At 43.7% G+C, this 20846-nt stretch overlaps 1 protein-coding gene across 11 annotated transcripts in view; it reads left to right on the top strand.

The window, feature by feature from the left end:
* The window catches only part of FOXP1 (forkhead box P1), a 341592-nt gene that overhangs the window by 97280 nt on the left and 223466 nt on the right, over window positions 1-20846 (top strand). For 9 of the 11 annotated variants that reach the window (XM_052678944.1, XM_052678948.1, XM_052678951.1 and 6 more), the window contains one exon: window positions 10033-10085. The exons of the other annotated variants lie outside the window; for them this stretch is intronic. The gene's annotated coding sequence lies outside the window, so the exon portion shown is untranslated. The remainder of the gene's footprint in view (window positions 1-10032; window positions 10086-20846) is intronic. 11 annotated transcript variants of the gene reach the window in all.

Here is a 20846-nt window from a genome sequence, read left to right as displayed (position 1 = left end):
TTGTATATGGCATTGGATGGGCGAGTGTAAATGAAATGGACTCTGAACGTTTTATGAGGTGTTACTCCAAAACTACTTTGCTCATCATTACTTAAAAGGCAGAGATTTGGCCTCAGGTATTACATCATGTGAAAACCAGGAGACAAAAACGGTGATCAATTTTTTATTATAATAAAGTTTTAATATGAGGCATTTTTAGATATGTGTCATGAATATATGAGTCATGTATTTCACACCAAACCAAACCTATTATGATTACATTTCTACTTCAAGGGGTTTTCAGTTTTTAAATACTAAATTTAATTCTGTGGTTTAAAATGATTCATATTCAAATCTATTTTTATGCTTTATAATTAAATAAGAAAATATTGCTTGTACCTACACTTTTACTATTCTGGGTCGTATTATAATTATTTCTTTAATTTGACCCATAAAAACAGTCCATTTCTTCATTAGTAAATTACAAGGATATCGCAATAGAAAAATGAGTTTTGAAGGTGTCTTACCATATCTAATGGGAATTTTGGTTTGGGATTTTCTCATTTCTTTCATTTGTTCCTTTTGTAAAACATGAAGATACTTTCTAGGTAAATTAATCCCTTCAAAGGAGCAAATAACTTCCTTTTTGGAAAGGGTTATTAGAGACTTATTCGTTATAATCTTAAATACCACTTGTGTTAGGCTGAACAATGCATGAAAAAAATTACAGTAGTATAAAAAAAAAGGGAGGGGGGGAAGAATAATAATAAAAAAAGAATGATTGCCAAGCGGAGCCAAGTATATTGCAGTTATACGATCGTGGAAAAGTGAGCTTTCTGCTGGGAAAAACGTGATCTAGATTCCCATGAAATTTCTAAGTTTTAGTATTTTTGTAAATTAGGTTGTTCCTAGTTAAACAGGTGGCTCTAAAGGCTGGTTTCACTGTTGTTTTAATCATAGTTTAGTTACCATGGAGAAATATGCAAGTTAGCATTTATACACAGAAGTGAAATTTATGCTGCATAGATAATAGCCTAAATTTAGCATGACTTAAGTTTACCACTTCCTTAAGAAAAAAGATATACACACTTTATTATTATTCTATTGCACTATCAAGCAGTTAATTTCTTTAAAACATTTCAGAATTTAAAAATCTAATTGGTTTTGGTCCTGAGATGAGGACTGTTGCTCTTTCCTCCTCTTTGAGCTCTAGCTTGATTTTTATTTTTTTGATGGACGTCTCAGTTTTTAGGTTCAGATGAGTATGGGTGCTCCACACAGAGCTGGTTCGGATTGTGCATGTCTCGCACTGCAGGTTAACGAGGGATGGAAGTCCTTAAGGTGTACTGAGGCATTTCAGCTGATTGACCTGGAGCTTACAGCTTACGGGCATGGAAACTTGCAGCTTACGGGAGCTTTCTGTAGCTGAACCAGTGCTCCAGCCTCGTGTCTCACGGAGCACAGTCCTGCCATCATCCTGCCATCATCCTGCCGTGCTGCGCTGCCCTGGGGAGCCTTTCCCTCTTGCTCAGGGCCCTGCCTCCTTTGATGCTTATTTTTCAGCCCCGGTTCTTCAGTGACAGGCAAGCAGTGCCGTCACCGTGCCTGTAGTAGCTCGAAGCGGAGCTAAGTTTTCAAGGACAAATGTAGTAGAAGTAGCATGATCCAACAGGAGGTCCCCCAGCACACCGAGTGCAGCAGATCCCTTTCAACACCAGCTGTTCTCACAGATATAGATTGCTGCAGTGAAATTTTCTTAATATAATTCAGGAAGCTCTAGAGAATTCTCCAAAACAACTGTGCCAACAAGGAAAATGTTGAATTTTTCATCAGCTGCCCAATGCTGAGAGTTAGTGGGCAATCCGTTCATTCATGACCAGATGTTCAGTGTAGTAGCGCTCGGCGGTTGCCGTGAACTCGTGGCCTGCTCGCCGCTCACAAGGACGTTGGCAGCAGCCTGGTGCTGGAGGATTGGGGCCGGCACGGGGTGGGCTGGAGACGCGGTGCCCACCGGTGCCTGGAGCAGGTAGGGCGATGGGAAGAGCTTCAGCATCGGCCGTGGCAGGGCGAGGAGTTCTTCAGTTCTGTGTTGTAATGGTGCTTTTTTTTTCCCCCTCTTTTTAATGACCAAATCATAGGGAGCCGGTTGGCGGCTTACTTTGCCTGGCTGTGTGTGTGTTGGGGGTAAGGGCAGGGTGGAGGTGACTGCCCTGAATCCTGCTTGGAGCTGTGATGAAGTGCAGCCGTTGTCTCCCGTGTAGCATCATCCTTTTGCTCATGGTTTCTTTCATAAAGATGCATTTATGCCTTATGCCATTTCAGCGTGTTGTGTTAGGCACTAGTATGCAGAAAAAAATAGTATTGAGTAGGAGTTCTGGAATAAACAGTGTGATTTTCTACTTTGAAAAGGATTCTTCCTTTAAATGATTAACTGTGTTTGATTCTGGGTATGCCAGCTGGCTGGGAGAGGGAAGGCAGGGTTTGATAATGTTTAGTTTTTCTTAGATGTTACAAGAATCTTAATTCCTTCCTACATTGTATTTCAAAATAATGTAACGATTGATTTCAAAGTGGAATTGTCGATGAAACCACTATTATCTTACGCTGTCATAATAGCCGTACTTTCTCAGTTTTCTTTTATGAGCAAGGGGAAAAATCCCTTTCTGCAAGCACGGTAGTTCAGGCTTTTAACTTTCAGGCATGCTCTCGAGGAGGAAAAATCTCTCCTACAGATATCTCTGACAGTGATAGTGGTTCTGACACCGCGTGCAGCTTCTCCCAGTGGCCGTGCAGGGCTGAGATGCCACCACCCGCCTGTTCTGCTCCTCGTGCTGGTTCCCTTGCGCTGTGCAGCCGCTGCTGAGAGGGCAGGCAGCCCTGCACCGCTCCAGTGACAGCCACTGGCAGCAGCGCGACAGCGGCCCGACTGCGATCTTCGTTAGAGCTTGGCCCTCCCAGTGACTGTGTTTGCTTTGGCACAGCTTTCTGGCTCTAATTTGTGAAGTTGCAGTGAAACCCTCCCTTTGCATTTCCTGCCTGGGGAGAATAACCTCGTTGCATATTGTGTTCAGCCCTGGAAATTCACCTTTTCTGTGCTTGTGAAGTTGAGCTTGACCTGTCTTCTTAAAGGGCCAGGGAAAGCTTTGAAGCAGGCCTCAGTGCTTGTCTGTTTAGGAACAGCAACGACAGAATGCCCGAAAGAATAAGCTGGAGGAGGATGAAAAGGGGGGTAAACAGAAGTTCATTTCTTTCTCCCTCTCTCTCCCTGTTTTTTTTTTGTTTTTTTGTTTTTTGCTTTTTTTTTAAAGGAAGGATGGCAGCATAATAGTCTTGTTTCCATTGATGATAACTTGCTGATAGAAAAATGAGAACAAGTTTACAGTAGCTTTGACATTAGTTACCTTTATTCAGCATGCTCCAGCTGCATTGAGCCCTCAGGAAGCCTTCACCATGCACACAGTTTGTTCTTGGGTGTGAAAGCAAACAGTATTTGAGTTGGCAGTAACTTCCCTTTTAGAGAAGTTTGCTGCCTCGGCAAGAAACCGCAGCGTGAGCTTTCTGCTGTTGAATGTTTCCACTGGCAGGATGGCCTTTTTCCACATTTCCTTGGTTTAAGGAAACAGATTTTGAACTTTTTTTTTTTTTAAGACAAAATGCCAACATTTAACAGCTGGAGTTAGCATATAATTTATGGGTTTTGCTTTATGCTCTTTCAGATGTATAAAAGTTAAAAATCTGCAATTATTCTGAAGTTACGCGAGCTGTTGCAAAGGGGTGATTAAAAAGTGGGACCTCTGTTATGAGGATTTTGAGAAAGTCGGTGTTATCTAAACAGCTATTCTTAATTACTCTTTCCTTAATGACTTTTAATTGTTATAATTTACTGATGTTATTTCACCTACCGTATAGGGGATGTTTAAGGAAGCGCTTTGTTTCTCCCCTCTGATTAACAAGGAGGAGTCGGTGCAGTCAGAGCAATTATTCTCACATGCAGACTTGTTGGTGCTTTCCTGCACAAGTCCCCCCATGTGGCAGCTCCTGTTGGGGTGTCTTTGTGGGGAGAGCAGTGTGAGGGTCCTCGCCAGCAGGAGGGGCTCCGAAATCTGGCACAAAAGACATCCAGATGCTGGCCGGGCCCACGTTCACCTCTCTTTGCTCCCTTCGGGGATGGCCTCTTTTCTTCTTAGCTGACATCCTGCATGTGCTGTTGGAACTTTAAAATGCATCTTACTGGCTGCAAATTTCAGATCCCAGCCTCGGCAGCTAGAATTAGAAACAGATCAGATGCAGGAAATTAATGCAGTCAGCCAATAAATTATGGAGCAACAGTCACCATAAGTACTGTGGTGTTTTTGTTCCGTCAGTCGAGGGATACTGGTTTTGTTTTGCTAAACATCACCCAGCTAACATCTGTATAAACACCAAGAACACATCACAGGTCTTTAGCAAGCAAGTCATTGCTGAGGAGGCTGCAATGGAGTTGTCTCCTTGCTTTCACGAGCTAGGAAAGCGGGGAGGGCAAAAGAAAAGGGGAAGGAGAAAGTAAATACATTATCCACAATGCTGTTCGCATTAGAATCACTTAATTTGTATTTTAGATTTAGGGGCAAAAATATGTTGTAACGCTGAGCAGCAGTGTGTGAGAAATGTGTATTTTTTATTTTCGGAGACAGTCGCCGTTTGTCATTTTTATCTGTGCGACTTGTAGACTTGATTGGATTTATTATGTATGCTGCATGTTTATGGCATTTTTATTGTATGCTGTTAATTTGTTGTAACTGCTGCCACTTTCTTGCCAAGGACCCCTTGAAAGCAAGTATGTGTCAACAGTTACCTTCCAGTTTAATGAACGTAATGCCGCTTCCCTCAGTTTGGTAGAGGCTGTGGTTGTGCCCTTCTCACTGTGAGCTTTTTAACTCTGCTGTAGCTGAAGAAAGTTGATGTGACTCAGGCGTAGTCCTGCAGCAGATGTGTTTGAAGTTAAAGCTCTGTCTTTAATTATGTTTTAAACAAAGCAACTCCAGCCTACAGATATGGTCAGTATAGTTTATGGGAAGGAGAGAAAAAGGAAAAAATCTCATGCATGTTTTAAATAAGCAAGTCAATCACCTTGTAAGATAAAATATAAAATGACTTTAAAAAATGATGCTAATGGTAAAAAACTAGATTGCATCTTTTTGTGTTTTTGAAAACCAGAAATGCTGATAAATTATCTGAACAGGATTAGAATGCAGTTAATGGTAATAAAACTGATCATGTTTTTATGATGAGGATTAACTGAGATGAGGTTTCATTTTCTGCAAAAGATACAGGAGCAGAAATAATCCCAAAGGAAAAATCATGTGCTGTAAATACATATTTATGGCACAACTGGAGGTAGAACTAAAAATAATAGATTAAAGGTGCCTTGTGGTAAACTGAAGGGTAAAGTTGAGATATTCTATTTTTATTCTGTTTAATTTATTTGTCTTTGTTGTTGCTTACTGGCGATGCCTGGTCCGTGAGGTCAGATATATGATAAACTTCCTCAATAACGAGGCAGAAACATTCTCTAGAGGATAAGCAAGAGCTCTTTGAATGGGATCAGCTCCTTCGTGGTGATCAGGGCAGCGTGCTCATCCAGCTTACAACACAAGGCGATGTGTGTCGGGTGCTCTGGGTGAGACACAGCTCCCCTGTCCCCAGCGCTGTGCCTGCTGTTGGGCTGTCATTAGGTGGGCTTCCTGTGGAGGATGGCTGGCTTTTAGTGCTCACCGATGGCAGCACGCAGCCTTCATGAGCTCAGGCAGGATTTCCTTTAACCGCAGGTCCCACTGTGTCCTGCAAGAGCCCTGCACTGAAATCCTCCCTGGGAAAGGTGGGTAGGTTTTGCTGTTGGTGAAACTTGTCTGATCCCCTCTTAGTATTTCGTATCCAAAGATGGAATTGTTCTGCGCTGTCATACAAGGCGAACTGACATTTGGTTCGACTCATTGCATCTGTGCTATGAGCTGAGTTTCATCAGCTGTCCACATGTTTTGCCTTGGAGTTACTGTGTTCACCTCCTGTCCCACCTTGCCCATCACTGTGTGCGCATTTCATACTGCAGTGGTTGTCTGTGTGCTGAGAAATTGCACCTGCTTTCTCCAGCACCGCAGCACTACCAGCAGAGGTACCTGCTTTGTATCCTGTTTTTGGTGTTAAGAGCTGATGTAATGCTGTGATGCAGATTCAGAAAGTGAGAAAACCCCTAATTGAGTGGTTTTGATATGCATTAAAAAATTGCACATTGCTAATATGTGTATTTGCTTATGTGCACTTGTACATGCACGCACACGTGCTTTCTGCCTTCCTTTCACGAAGTTTTTGTATGAAGGGCAGCATCTTCTCTATGACAAAGTGCAAAACAGTGGCCTGAAAATGTTCTTCCTTGATTTTCCACCTGCCTACTACAGCAGTCCTTGTAATTCTGATAGTGACAGGTGCTCTTCTTGGTCACTTTTTCTTCAAAGATGTATTCTTGAGGTACAGAGGTTCTTTGTGTGCTCTAATGAAGCTGTATGCACGTAGGAACACAATACATCGACTGAAGAGATAGCAGAGTAGCCTGTGTGAAGGTGGGATGTTCACAGTGGGATGAGAGATCTGAATCCGTGCTCAACTTTAGAATGCCAGGCTGCAGTACCTCTCCCTGCTTGATCTGTACGAGAGGGTTAGTCACGGTAGAAAAAGTACTTGTTCAGTTCTGTGGGAGCTTAAACTATGTTTTAGGTGTAGGTGGCTTTGTACGTACATGGCTTCTTCCATGTTTAATTCCATTGGCAGAATGTAACCTTTCAGTCAGCACTGACGCCAAGTTAAGTGGGTCCCAGTCCAGAGCCCATCAGGCGAAGGGAGCTGAAGCGTTGCCTTGCATTTGGAGGACTGTGAGCAAGTCCGTGTGGTTTAAGATGGCTTTTTGCCCTCGGGTTCATCCTGTGAATCCTTGAAGGGGTGCGTGAAGCTGCTGCAGAGCTCCACGTGGGTGCCTCAGCAGCTCTCTGGGGGTGGTGGCCTGCTGCCTGTTCTGCTCCTGTTGATCTGGACAAGTTGGTGGTGGGCTCCCACCCGCTGCCGTGATGCCGGCCGCACCAGGGCTGTCCTCTGTCTCGTGCCATCTGCTGCCCAGCCAGACCAGAGCAAGGACAGGTAAAAGGGGAAAAGAGGTCTGATGTAAAGCATGCAACTAACAAACATTGTTTGTTTTGTGCTTCCCCACCCTCGTGTTTAATTGTATAAATTAAATGTCGCGTCAGTCTGCCTGAGGTGTTGGCATCCCATTCAGATTTCAATTACTGCCATTAAAGTGTATTTACGCAGTGCATGAATATAGGGAGAACGTATTTATGGCAATCTTTTATTGCTAGTTACGTCCTAGAAAAATAACACTGAAGTGCTGAATCGCTAAGTTTAAGCAAGTTTTGAGCTCCAGCTAAATTTCTCTCCTCAGCCAGCACAAGTCCTGGGCAGAACGAGACAGCAGTGAATTGTATGGCTGCTCAGCTGAGGTCTGTGCAGCTCTGTGGCAGTAACCATATATTGTTCCTGGAACCACCTAAATAATTAATTGTATGAAAACAGCATAGTTAAAGCTCAGGAGGAGAGCAGTGAGAGAGGTGCAATGCTGAATTTTCTCATTGCTTGAAAATACATTTTGCTATGATTTAGCAAAACTCTCTTTAGCTACTGCCAAGAAGAATATGCTTGAACTGAGGTTGAAATTATGCTTCTAGAAGAATAGGCTTTTTTGTGCATCAGACATTTCATACAGTAAAATAATGCCATACCCACTGAATAATTAAAACGTTAAAAAGAAAAAGAAAAATCCCAACGTACAACTTCTGTTTTTGAAGCATTTTTTACCCTTTTGAAAAAATGTAAGGAATTATTTTTGTTTTCAGTTCCATTCATTATAAGAGAGACTCCTGTGGTAAAATACGAAGTGTTGTGGAGCTCCCTGAACTCCTCAGTCACTTTCCAGGATTGTGCTACGTGACCCTTAAAGTGTTGCTGATAGATTCAAGCGTGGGGTTTCTCTTTTGTCTTTTTTTTTTTTAAACAGTGAGTGAAAATATTTAGGAAGGAGGGAGTGCAGACTGCTTCCCTGTGTGTACAAGATGGGGTTTGTGAAAGGGAGGTCTCGGTATTTAATGAGAAAGCAGTACTCATTTTTTAGATTTGTGTAGGTACTCTTTTTTTTTCCTTGCCCTCACACCTGAATGCATTTCACTTAATTTTATTTTTTTTTTAAGTCTTGCAAAGCCAAAAGTTTTTCCAAGCTACTCTTAAGGCTGTGTGGGACCCGTAGGTCAGCCATCTCCTGACAGCCGTGGGGTGCTTGCCCAGCAGGGCTGGGTCAGCTGCACCAGCCATTGGCAGCGATGTGCAGCAGGTTCGACGCGTGATAGATGCAGGACCAGTACTTCTGTGTTGGGAAGCTAAAGTTCAGCAGTGTGGTTGTTCTGGGTGTCCTGCTGGTACCAGGCGGTTCTTCCTCCTGCAGTGGGGAGATGGGCTGCCATCTGGCTCATGTCATTCTGGCCCCTCCTTCCTGCATCCAGTGCTACAGAGCTGGAGAACTTGCCCTGGCCAAGCACGAGGCTGGCAGCTGCTCTGTTCAACCAAGAACCAAAGCTTTGCAGCCTGTTGAATCGTTCAGAGGAGCATACCTCACAGAAAGCACTCTTTTCTTTAACTTTTTTCTTTTTTTCCAGTTCAGTCAAATGCTGGGTTTTGTTTCTCACCTCTGTGTAATAAAATCAAGACTATTAGTAACAGAAGAACTTGTGGAAAGGAGAGGTTTTCCTCCTGTCTGCCACTTCGTGCTTGGGTGTGAAAAGAGCTGGGCTCACGTTGCTCCTGGCAGGCACCTCGTTTGGGTCTGGGAGCCAGGCAGGGGAGGGAGAGCGGGCAAGGAGGGGCCCTGGGTGCAGTGGGCTGTACTGGTGGAGCTGTGCTTCTGCTCGTGGTGCGTGCTGTGCCCAGGAGCCAGACAGCGAGCCCGTGGTGCCCTGCTGTGTCCAGGGATGGAGTGAGCGGTTTCAGTACCGCCAGCCACACATCAGTCTTTCATACTGACTTGGTAGATTCAAGTTTTTCTGGTGTCTGGAGCTTATTGTGGAGACAGTGCCTCCAGTGCGAAGACAGAACTGCTAAAAATGCCTCCCCAGTGGGTCTTTGCTGTGTTTCCAAGGGCTGCTTTGGCAATAAGGTTTTCAGACTAGATTCTGGGTTTTCTTGTTAAAAGGTAGCGGAGGATGTTGTCCCAAAGAAGAATAATGAATTTATAATAATATGGCAAATGCAGATTGGATGCCTTTGCTTCTGAATCACTTGGGTTTGGTATCTGGAAGTTTGCGTTGTTTTCTTATTTGCTGGTCTCTGTGCAAAGAGATTTACATCGTGTTCAAGATTATTTCAAACCATAAACTGCTCAGGACATTTCAGCAGATAAACAGCGGAAGTGGAAATCAGATCTGGAAGTAGGCATTAATCTTGCTGGCTGAAGCTCAGGGAAGATTCTCTGTATGCAGCTGAAGGTTTTTGATTTTATTTTGGGTGCTTCAGTCAAGGAGGCGTTTCTGTTTTCCATAGGTCCACGCACATTGATTGTAGGCTGTACTTAGGAATATTTAACTTGTTCATACTAGTATCATTTACAGTATTTGTTTCTGTTACTTTATAGTTAGCTCAGCACATCTCTTTTGACTTCTCCTTCATGTCATTGCAAGCTTGGATGGCTTGGATGGGGACAAAGTCATCAGAGCATTTAATGTGATTGATTGGAGATTTCTGTGCACCTTTTCAGCATTATGCTGATTTTCATTTCCCTTCATTCTGAGTTGATACCTGATAATTGGAGGGGAATTTCTGAAAAGAGAACTGTTTTTGAGGATATAGTATTCTTGAGCTGTGAAGAAACCATTGGCATTGAAGTCTCAGGCATTTCTATCTGAGATGCTAAGGATCTCAGTGAAATTCTGTACTGCTCCTGGAAGGTGTTGCTAACTTTTTTTTTTTTTTACTTGTTTTTAGAGTTCTCTGTCCAGAGAATGCCTGTTTGGTCCAGAACATATTTGAAGCTGAAGGTCAGTCTTTACGTTTTCTAGATGAGAGAATATGCATAATTGGGAGTTTTCCATCTTTTCTTTTTTTTCTCCAGACAGAACAGTTTCCTAAGCAGACGTGTTTTGATGATAGCAAACTAAGTTTACACATTGTACAGTGGTATTTTGCCACATTAATTACCTTGTCAAATGTAATAGGTAATTACCACATCAAATCACCTTCGTACATTACATGGAAGCATAACTTCCTAAAATACTTAAAAACAAACAAACAGAATCCCAGAAGACTGAGGGCAACATCTCACACACACACCCATCTTGTATTTTAAAAGAGAAAGAGACAGGTTTGTGGTGAAGACAGAAGCCAGCCTGTATTCTGTGCTGCTTCTCCTGGGCTGGCGACCAGGTGCCTCTGGATTCAGCACATCACAGGACTGCAGCCTGCCCATGGTGAAACAGAGGGCAGAGGATTTGGGTCAGGCAAGAAAGACCTTTCTGTGTAATTCTGGATCCTCTTGAAGGTGGAGGAATCAATACTTTTAGTCCAAGTTTAAGTGTGTTTTGCGTCTTTTGTCTCACGGTGCCACAAGGATGAGAAAAGGTGGCAAATGGAGATTTAGAAGCTTTTGTTTGTGTTTTCTGGTATGCTGGAGTCCCCTGAAGCACAGCAGAAGGCTATGGTGATCACTGACGGTGTGGATCAACGCAGTGGAATCATCTCTTATTTTAGTTTATGTAGTGATTTATGCTTAGCCTGAAGCCAGTCTTCTGAGTAATTTCCTACGTAGATTTTTGTCCGGTCTGGGCCACATCAGAAGGAGCATTTCTTTGTGACCAGCAAAGGAAGAAAATAGCAAGTTTTACTTATTCTTGAATAACTAAATTCATATTCTATCTATGAATTAGCTAAATGGCATTTGTGATCAAACTGCTGTAGATTCCTAAGGGATGAGCTCAGAACAGGTTTACATTTTGAATGTTTAAGAGTCCCGGTGGAACATTGTTCTCCCCTATTCTTACTCCCTAGGAACAGCATCCTTTGTGCTTCACATCCCTGTGAGGCAGCCTGGGAGGCAGAGGAATGGGGGAGAGGATGGGATGCCCTCACTGGTGCTTCTGGCTGCCCAGATGGGTTTCCCATCACTCCAGCTTCTTTCCAGCAGCAGGGTCCCCCGCTTTCAGCAGTGGGACTGTGATGCAGCTGTCTTCCAACTGCACACCCTGGGGGTGGCAAGAGAGATCCTGCCTCCTCTTCAGAAGCTGGCAGTGAGATTACTTATTTTTTTTCCCTTTTTTAATGTTATTTGGTGGTTGCTGCTTCCTCTTGCCCAACATTTCTTAGTCAGCCCTTGGGGAGAACCTGCCCCAAATGGGAAGTGCAACCGAATCCATTGCAAGCTAACAGTTAAACTGACAGAAGGACATTTGAGTTTTTAGTTGTCGCTGCTATGGCTGGCCCAGTCAGGCTATATACAGAAGGGTCCTTCCTCACCCTCCGGCTGGGCGACGAGGCTGCTGCAGCACGGCCACATGGCGTGGCCAAGCGTGGCGAAACCTGCTTTGAAATAAACTCGGTGCCTCTCTCCCCTTCGTCTGTCTGAATTAATACCTTTGGTTTATGAGAACAGAGTGCAAAATGCATCGTGTCTTCATTTTTCCAACAGCTGGCACGTATAGATGATGTTGTTTAGGAGAAGGCCACTCACCAATCCATCCCCAGCCATGTGGAAAATGTTAGCGGTGCCGTATCTTGGATACAGCGCCTCTATTTTCCAAAGAGATGAATGCTGCTAAGCGTATCTTTCTGCGGGAGCTGAGCCTTCGTTTATGATTCTGGGATCTCTTTTTGATCTCTTCTTTCCTGCTCAGTGCTGATGGAGGTATTTCTGGGGTAGGTGCCAGAGTTGTTCTCTCGTTAATGATTCATGTGCCCTTCGCATGTTGCACTGCAAAGTGGCATGTAACAGCGTGTACCCAGTGTTTACGTTGTATTGCTTTGGCTCACAAAACATGTGCTTTCACTTTCATCTCGGAAGTTGCGCCATGTGGTAACAGATTTGTGGCACTACGCTTGGAAATGGGTATTTGTGATATCAGGGGCTGCAAAAGGTGCCTGGTGCTATGCAGCCCACTGGATTTGGGGAAAGAGCAGGCCTGTTCTCACTGGGGTCCCTGCTTCAGGACCTAGCAGTTCCAACCTGCTCCAGATGCTGCAGGTTGCTGACAAAGGGCAGCCAACCAGCACAAGAACTGAGGGCCGCGTAAATCCAGCCACTCTTAACACAGGTCTTTGTGTGCAAGTGAGCTCTGCGGTGAGCTGCTAGCAGGAGCGCAGCAGCCAGAGCAGCTGGGTCAGGGCTGCGGTGCGGCGCCCACCGTCCTTCACCCATTTCCAGCACTTGGACTGCAGCGCACGAGCTGTGATGGCCGGCTGAATTCCTGCAGAGCTCGCGTGAGCTGCTGGCCAGGAAAGGTGGAAGCTGTCCTGGGGTGGTACTGCAGCGCGTGTCTCCTTCACCTTTGTGTGTAACACTTTCGAGTTTATTACGTTTTTCTAAATGACTCAGTAGCGTGTGTGAGACTTTGGGTGGCCTACTTGAAACGCTCTTAGAAGGGCTTGCTTTTCAGAAAGAGCTGAGTGTTACCCTTAGAAATATGGGCTCCTTTACAGGGTGCTAACGTATCTTCAGCCTGTATATGTAGCTTATGTAACCCTGTTGGTTCCGTTGCTCTCTTTTTGCTTTGCGGTATGGCAAATTGCAAATTATAGATTTGTAAGGCTAACACAGGTACAAAGCTGCGGTACACCTTGTTGTCTGTGCTGGATTAGAACCCACAGTGAAGAATAAATGTAGAATTTAGGAAACATCATTCAACTTTTCTTACTCTTTTTTTTTTTTTCTTGCTTCTATTTCTCCATCCAAACCACTCTGTGATGTGTAAAGCCCATACATCCTTTCAGAGCTCATGCTGAGGAATCAGTTGGCCTAACAATACCATTTAGAAAGAATGACAGGCACTTTTTTCAACCTATGATTTGTCTGGTTCGAATTTCTGTTCTAGCAAATGTCATTTCTCCTAAAAGAAGGAAAATAAAATACCTTCTGAGCCACTCTTTGTCTGCAGGATTTATGTCCTGACAGATTCCAACAGTACAACTCAATGAAGATATATATGTTAAGAAGTACTATTAAAAATTAATCCAATTTTCTGTTCTTGTGGTGTAAATAAATGACAAAAAAAAAAAAAAGCTTGAAACCAAAATGGCCACTTTTGGAGTTTTATGCAGAATAAAAGGCTGTTTATCCTTTCCACTATATTTTAAGCTGTGGTTTTACTATTCAAGAAACAAATTCTAATCAGGCACCGTATCAGACAAATGGGGCCTTAGCGAGCGGTTGGTGCGCTGGGAAGGAGCACTCAGATTCTCATTACAGTGCATGTCTGAATAATTAGTCTGACCACTCTGCACTTTTTTGGCAGTAAGAAGAAAGTTGCTTTTCACTGCCACGACAGGATGACAGGAGCATCTAGCGGCGCGGTCATTAGTGTGAGCCTGCCATCAATGTCATGTTTCGGTGTCAGATTAGTTAGTGCCCCCTCAGGAGCCGCGCCGGACCTGCAAATTATCCTCCTATGTCCCAGGAAACCGTGTTTGCTAAACCTCAGATCAAATGTGAACAAATGATTAACATGGCTCATAAATTAACTAGTTTACAGGCTTATAACTTTTTACAAGTAGATAATAAAGACAGAAGTTTTAGTACTGTGTTATGCTTAGTTCAAAGCAGCGACGGTTTGGGTTTTCCTCTTCCCTTCTTTGCTGCAGATACGTTTGCCTTCCTCTTATAGGCGAAAAGAAAATGGTATACAGCCAAGGAAATACTGTTTGGAAAATCTAGTGTCCTAAGGAAGCAAATGTAAATCCACTAAAAACAATATAATTAAGTTTGTTATCTCATTGCCCGATAAGTCGCTGACAATAGTCTTTCTTCTTGTAGTGGCAGTTGTTCGTTAATGAGTTCACCAATTAAGTTTGAAAGATTACAGCCTTTGCCAAGAGGATTTATCTGTTAAAAGCATTATATTTTTTGTGATACATTCTTACCATATTGTAAGCCTCTTTGTTAAAGAGGTATAAGACTACCTCTTAAACGCATTAAATCCTATTATAGGCCCCCAAATAATTTTACAATCTGTTTACACATTAGCATCTACAAAACTGTAACAAATCTGCCCGGAGATGTCTGTTTTGAAAATAGGATGCTAACAGATAGTGCAGTCTCTTGAAGCTGGACTGCCCTTGTGAAATGAGTGGTCTTTTTTGCTGAAGAATAATTTTAGCATGATTTGTGACTATGCAAATAATATTCTTTTTATATCTCCCTTTAAAAAAAATCTCAGCAGGACTTTTCTTAATTATTTTTAACCAGTGCAGAAATAGTGCAGAATTTTCAGTGTTCTTTTGCTGCTTTTGAATTTGAAATGATCTGAAAAGAGTCAGTTTTATGCTTTCTATACATTACAGTCTCATTCACCCACATGCGAGCTACTGCTGCCTTTCTTCTGTACCTTCAAGGGGGTGAGTAAGCCCTTATATCAGAGATCAAATCAGCATTTCGGAAAGGGCCTAGCATGCAAAAACATGCAAAATATATCTATTCATAAGAAAACATCTGAAAATGCCAGAGGTTATGCTCAGTTTATCTGTCAGCAAATTTAACTTGAAGTAGGTGGTAGTCAATTTAGTAAATACTTTACTAACATTGTAACTATAAAGAATCATGAATGCAGCCTCAGCATCCTGACCCGTGCCTGTTTTAATGACTTTGCTAGAGAAACACGCGCTCTGTTGCAGATTAGCAATAACGTTTAAAATGCAAGTAATTTCTGCCGGGAGGTTTGCTTGTATGCAGTCATAGTGAGAGAAGAAGAAAAAAAAGGCGAGCGAATTGCACTCTGTAGTTAATCCTGGGAAAGAAAAGTTGTTGTTGTTGTTGATTACCTAGCTGGTGTGTTTGGGCTGATCCTCTGTGAAGCTGATGTGAATTTACCAGGGATGGCAGTGTGCTGTTTGCCCTGCCTTGGTGTGCCTGGAGCTGGAGCCTCTGGGCTGCGCCTCCCTTCACCGTGCCGTGCAGTCGCTGCAGCCTCTTACAGCAGCTGAGGGAAGCACAGGAGTGATTTCATACAGTGGTGCTGCCTCAGTATCCATTAACCTGAAGCCTGTGTTGCCACGCACGACAGATCCCTGCTAGCACAAAGCCTTCTCTCTCTGGCCTTGCTTCACAGTGAGCATTGCCCATTCCCAGGCCGCTGCTTCCACTGGTGGCAGGGCAGCAGCACCATTGCTCATCTCAGTGCTTCTCTGCCATTCTGCCTTTCCCTGTGAAGTTGGGCTCTGGAAGGTTTCCCAACCCTGCTTAGAAAATTGAGACCGGGGCAATGGCATATGCTGGTGAGATTAACCACACACAGCCTGTGTGTCCTCAGTCTTAATGATTCTCACCGCTTCCTTAAATATGAAGTGCCTGCTGTGAGCTCCAAGCTCCTAGCTGAGCCGTTAATAAAGGTGATACTCCCTCAAAGCGCTGCCCCAGGTGCCCAGCAGCCCTAAATCAGGAGGGCTGTGCCAGATCTGGTAGCTGGGGCTCTGCTCTGCATCACCTTGGAAAACATCAGCCTCCTGGATTCCAGAAGCAGAGCAAAAAATGGGACATGTGCTGGAGCAACCCCCTTCTTGTGGTCTGGATGTTAGTGCTGGAAGTGAGACCACCCAGTGCACCACACGTGCTGTGTGTGCTGCTGCCCTGCACGTGGCACTTAGAGAAATAATGAAATGATTCCTGTGGGATAGTGCTTCTCAGGGCCTGCTTAGCAAGGCGAAATTACGCACCCGCTTGTGGAAAAAAGTGTGAATGGAATACACCCTGAATTGCTTAATTGTCCAGAGGGGTGAGTGAGGTTTTGTAGCTGACGTGGCAGCTGTCATAATCAAGCATACGGTGCTTCCCAAGTTTTGCACTTCGTTTTGCCCTTTGGTGGGTGAGATTACCCCATGCTTCTCTACCTCTCGATGCCAGAGCTTGATGTGGAGCTCCTTGGAGCAGTGTCCATGGCTCTGGTGGGTGCTGAGCTGCCTCCCCGGCTGCCCTCTGCATTTGGCAATTTCTGGGGATGCTGTTATGTTCCCAACTCAGACTTCCCCTTCAGTTCCAAAAAAAATGTTAACTTCTGTCTTTGTTCCCTTTCTTACCTTCATCCAACCACATAATTGCTATATATTACTTGAACACACCAATCTCTGAAACTGCTCCATTTTCTCGGTTATTGGGCTATTTTCCTTATTCTTTTGAGATAGAAATCCTTAGAGATTGTGTCTTTAGCACAATAGCAGATTTATGTTTAAGGAGACTGGCAGTCCTTGGAGAATGGGAAGTCTCATGTCTTTATCCTCAGATGATGATACTGAAGAGAGGATTTCTAGTACCGCTAGGCTTGGATGTAGGCATGTAAAAATAATGCCAAAAGCCTATTTGATCTAAGTATAAGTATTCACAAGTGGGGGGAAAAATGCTGATCCTGATATTGAGCACTGCAGTCTGCTTTGTGTTCTAACCTAAGTGTAGCAAGCTGGCTTAAATCATCAAGTATTTTTGAACTCTGCATGGAGGCGGATGTTGTCTTACGGAGTGAAGGGAAAGCTGACATGTACTGGCATGCTCTGAGCAGACTCCATAGCACCGAATAAGGATCACATCGTATTTAAATCACAACAGGACAAACCACCCAACCTTGCCTACCCTTGGGAGTGGGGAACACCCCTGGCACTTCCTCTAGGGGTGGGAAAGCTCCCTGCCAGATACATCCCAGGTACTGATAAGGAACTTGGAAGTGTTCGTTAAGCTGAGTTAATCAGATTTGTTTTCATTTTTACGGTACATGTTGATGTGTTTGCAGTGACACCCTCTGCTATTTTTTGTTTCCATACTGTTTAAAAAGAAAAGCCCAAGAAAACAATGTCCTATTTGCAGTGAACAGGAGCTTGGGTGTGCAGCATGGAAAATGAGTAAGAATTTCTGTTTTGAGAAAAACATACAAATTTTGTGCTGTGATTTTTGATAGCGAGTGGTTGGGTTCTGTTTTTATTAAAGCAGAATATATATATTGTACAGGAATAAGTGTTACAGTTATAAACGCTTTCTTGACTCTGTGAGTTCTTGTTCACTTTACAAAAAATGTGTTCATGCTGCAATAAAAATACATTCATTTAATTCTTAAGCAGTGAATTTGCACTTTTTACTCTTTAATTCAGAAGAAAGTTTGGCTTAATGGAAACCTGTGGTTCCTTTCTAGGCAGCTATGTGAATTTACATAAAAAATACAAACTGGCACAGGGGATAAACTTAAGCTTAGGATCCCATGCTTAGTGTGCAGTGCACTTCCCTGTGCTGTGCTTTTGGTTTTTTTGGACCAGTTTTGACTCCACGTTCAGGAATATAAAAGTGCAGCAAATGTTTCAGAAGCTTCTTGGGAAGTGCTGCTCTGTCTGGGTTTGATACTGCTGGTGTGCTGCTGGCTCCATCGTGGGTAACTAAGCCACGTTTTTGAGAACAGTATTTCTCCTGAACCACGTGCACACACTAACTCATGTTTTCTAACTCATGTTTTCTGCTCTGTACCAAAAAAAAAAGAAACCATATAAATACACAAACAAACCCAAACTTTTTTTTAACAAAATCTCTAAATTGCATTTGGCATCACCTTAACCTAGAGTATGGCAGTTTCATAGGGCAGTACGACTGTCTGTGGCTTCATATGGAATACCCCTGTTTCAGCTGGTGCTAGCTGAGTTCTAAATTGAGATGTGAACACCCCTGGAAGGGCTCGGGAGCTCGGCACTGATTCAGGTCTGTCTGCTCCCACACGAGTGCCGACTCAGAGCACAGTGCAAAAGGCTCTTCTTCATTTCTGCTGGTGCTATTTCAGCTCGTGAATGTCAGGATGGGGGTCAGGGCTGGCTGTGCCCATCCTCTATTTATGAGCAGGGTGAGTGAAGGGCCTGCTCCAAACCCAGCCCTTTACCCCAGCTGTGTTTGGGCAGAGTGATGCTGGGAATGAAGAGGAGAGTTTGTACCAGCAGCTCGGTGTCCTGGGCTGCTGGGTGGGATCTGAGGCAGCTGCCCAGCTCCCCGTGCTGACAGTTATGCATTTTTCCAGGAGCTGGTGGCAGAGCTTCAGCTGTTGGCAAGCTTGTGTGTGGCCTTACAGCTACTAGCTTTGGTCTGACCACAGGCATGAAGAAAATGGAGGTCAGGGATGAGCCAACGGCTGGAGAAGCCTTGGGTAATCCTTCTGTAACCATAGGCAGGAGCATGCTGCCTGTGATTTGTGAGTTCATCTGCTTTGAAAACTTCCTGAATATGACTGTACCTGTATTAATGTGGGGATGCGCCTTCCAAGCCAAAGAATTACTGTGATGGGCTCCACTGAAAGGCTGCAGAGACTATGAAGAAGGTATTTAACCCTTCAGTGGAGATGTGGGACTCGGGCAGCCAGCACTGAGGCAGCCCTTACCAAATAATGAGGGGAACTTGGGGTTAACTGGCATGACAAAGTGCTGAGGTGTTGGGATGCTGCAGTTGTGCAGATGCACAGCACTGGTGGGCAGTCGGTGCCATCCTTTGTGTGCGTATTCTGTAGGCATCTGGCTATTCCCTGCCTTGAAAACTTGGTCTCGAGTAATTTGCACAAGGAGATGCAAAGGTGGAAGCAGACCTTAGGCCTCCTGATTTCTATGCATGTGTTTTAACTGTGAGATTGTTTCCTACCAATTTCAGCTGTACGAAGACAAGGGTTTGAACACACAAAATTGAAGACATAAATATAGGCGCTGTTTTGAGGCACCTCTGGCCGTTTGTTCTATTGTTTCTCACAATTGGGGCCTAAGGGGAGGTATGATGAGATCTGATTAGCAGTAAGTCTGTTAATTATAACTTCTGAATTAGAGCATCAGTGCAGAAGCATCACTTTCTGATTTGGATTATAAAGCCCTTCATCTCAACAAAGCACAGTCAGCGCAGATGATAGCAGAGTGCACTGGAATACATTAGATCAAAGTGATGCGTTTCATGTGTGATGCCAAAATGGCTAATGAATTACTTCAGCTGAAGATTTATTGCTCACGACTTACTTACGCTAGTGCGACTTACTACCCAAAGCCATCAATTTGTGTGTAAACTCGTCTGCTGTTTTACTTGCCAGTTCTGTGGAGAGGCTGCGCGTATCAGACGTCTGACTCGACTGGTCTGCCTGTGTACGGAGATACAGGAGCAGCTGTTTTTGTTTCAAGACTTGCTGGGCAGAAAATAACTTGGTTCTACAAAAGCTAGAAGATCTGATGCATAGAAGTGTGCAGGGTTCTGTAATGAACTGGGAATGGCGTGACTGCAGTGTCTGTAGGTACGTGGAGATAGTGCAGTGCGGTGTATGGAGCTCGTGCACAATGTCATGGCGTTCACATGCGTTGTGGGGAAGAAAAATTAACTTCAAGTGTGAAGGATATGGAAATTTAGTGAAAAAAACATCCGTGCATTCGAGGATTTTTCATGTAACAGGATAGATTTATCTTTCACAGAAAAAAATCTATAAACATCAATGACTGCAGTTACATGAGGAAGTTAGGGCCTGCAAGAAAACATACTTCTCAATAGATCTCAATTTCCTTGGGTTTAAACAATTGAACATTAGAAGATGTGAGATCTGATTCATTTCTCATTTGTATCAGTTTCATCCAGGATACCTCCTGAGATTTGAAAAAAGCTGTGCTGTTTAACACCTGAGTAAGCGAAAATCGGGTTCATTTTCCTGTTTGAGATCAGCAACGCCTCAACAGTGTGTTTCAGCAGGCAAAGTGAACGAGAACTACTGAAACTTTGGGCAGTAATTCACCAGGTCTGTGCAACCTGTAAACGTGCTGAGAAATTACCCTGGCAGGTCGAAGCGAAGGTGGGCTGGAAGAATGGAGGAAATGCAGCTTCTCTTGAAAAGCTGGGAATTCTGCCCCTTTCAAGCTAAAAAGCCTCTCGTGGCACGTCCCACTGACACCTAGGCAACAAACAGTCGAACAAAGAATATTATCTCTGAGTTGAGGAGCGTGTGTGGTCATTGCACCCAGTGCATTGGGTGAGAGAAGAGATGGGAAGCAGCCAAGCGTGAGACCGCCTCTGGTGTATCACAAATTGTGGCACTTCTGTGAGCGTGTTCACAAACGCCGTCCACATGGCACAGTACCTCAGAGACACGCAGTGTGACTTGATGCAGTTTACTTCTAAGTCAGGCCTCTGTTGTGCGGCCTAAAAGCTTTGTGAGATTTTAGCAGCAGTATCAAGAAAAACCCATAGAAGTGGCCCATTAATGAATAGGTCCTTGAGTGTCAGGAAGCAGACGTTGTTGGAAACTTGGGTAATATTACCATTGGGCTTTATTAATTAAATATAGCTATTAATATGACCTTGGATTTAAACACAATGACCTCTTTTGTGAGTATGATTAGCAGATGTTTACCATAATTCTTCACTCTGTGAAAAATGCTTGTTGCACCCAATAAAAACAACCATATTTGCTTTGCTAAATCAAATATTTGGAACTCGGGTCTTACTTTATATATCATGGCTCCAGTGTCTTAGACTTTCCAAGTTTAAGGTTGAGAGCCCTCGGAGTAACTTACGTGGTAGATCTCTGAGTACAATCACCTATTGTATTAGTGAGCACTCTTTTTTC

The sequence above is a fragment of the Tympanuchus pallidicinctus genome, unplaced genomic scaffold (assembly GCF_026119805.1).
Source record: "Tympanuchus pallidicinctus isolate F22 unplaced genomic scaffold, pur_lepc_1.0 scaffold17, whole genome shotgun sequence".
Taxonomy (NCBI): Eukaryota; Metazoa; Chordata; class Aves; order Galliformes; family Phasianidae; genus Tympanuchus; species Tympanuchus pallidicinctus.
This window is presented reverse-complemented; position numbering and strand designations above follow the sequence as displayed.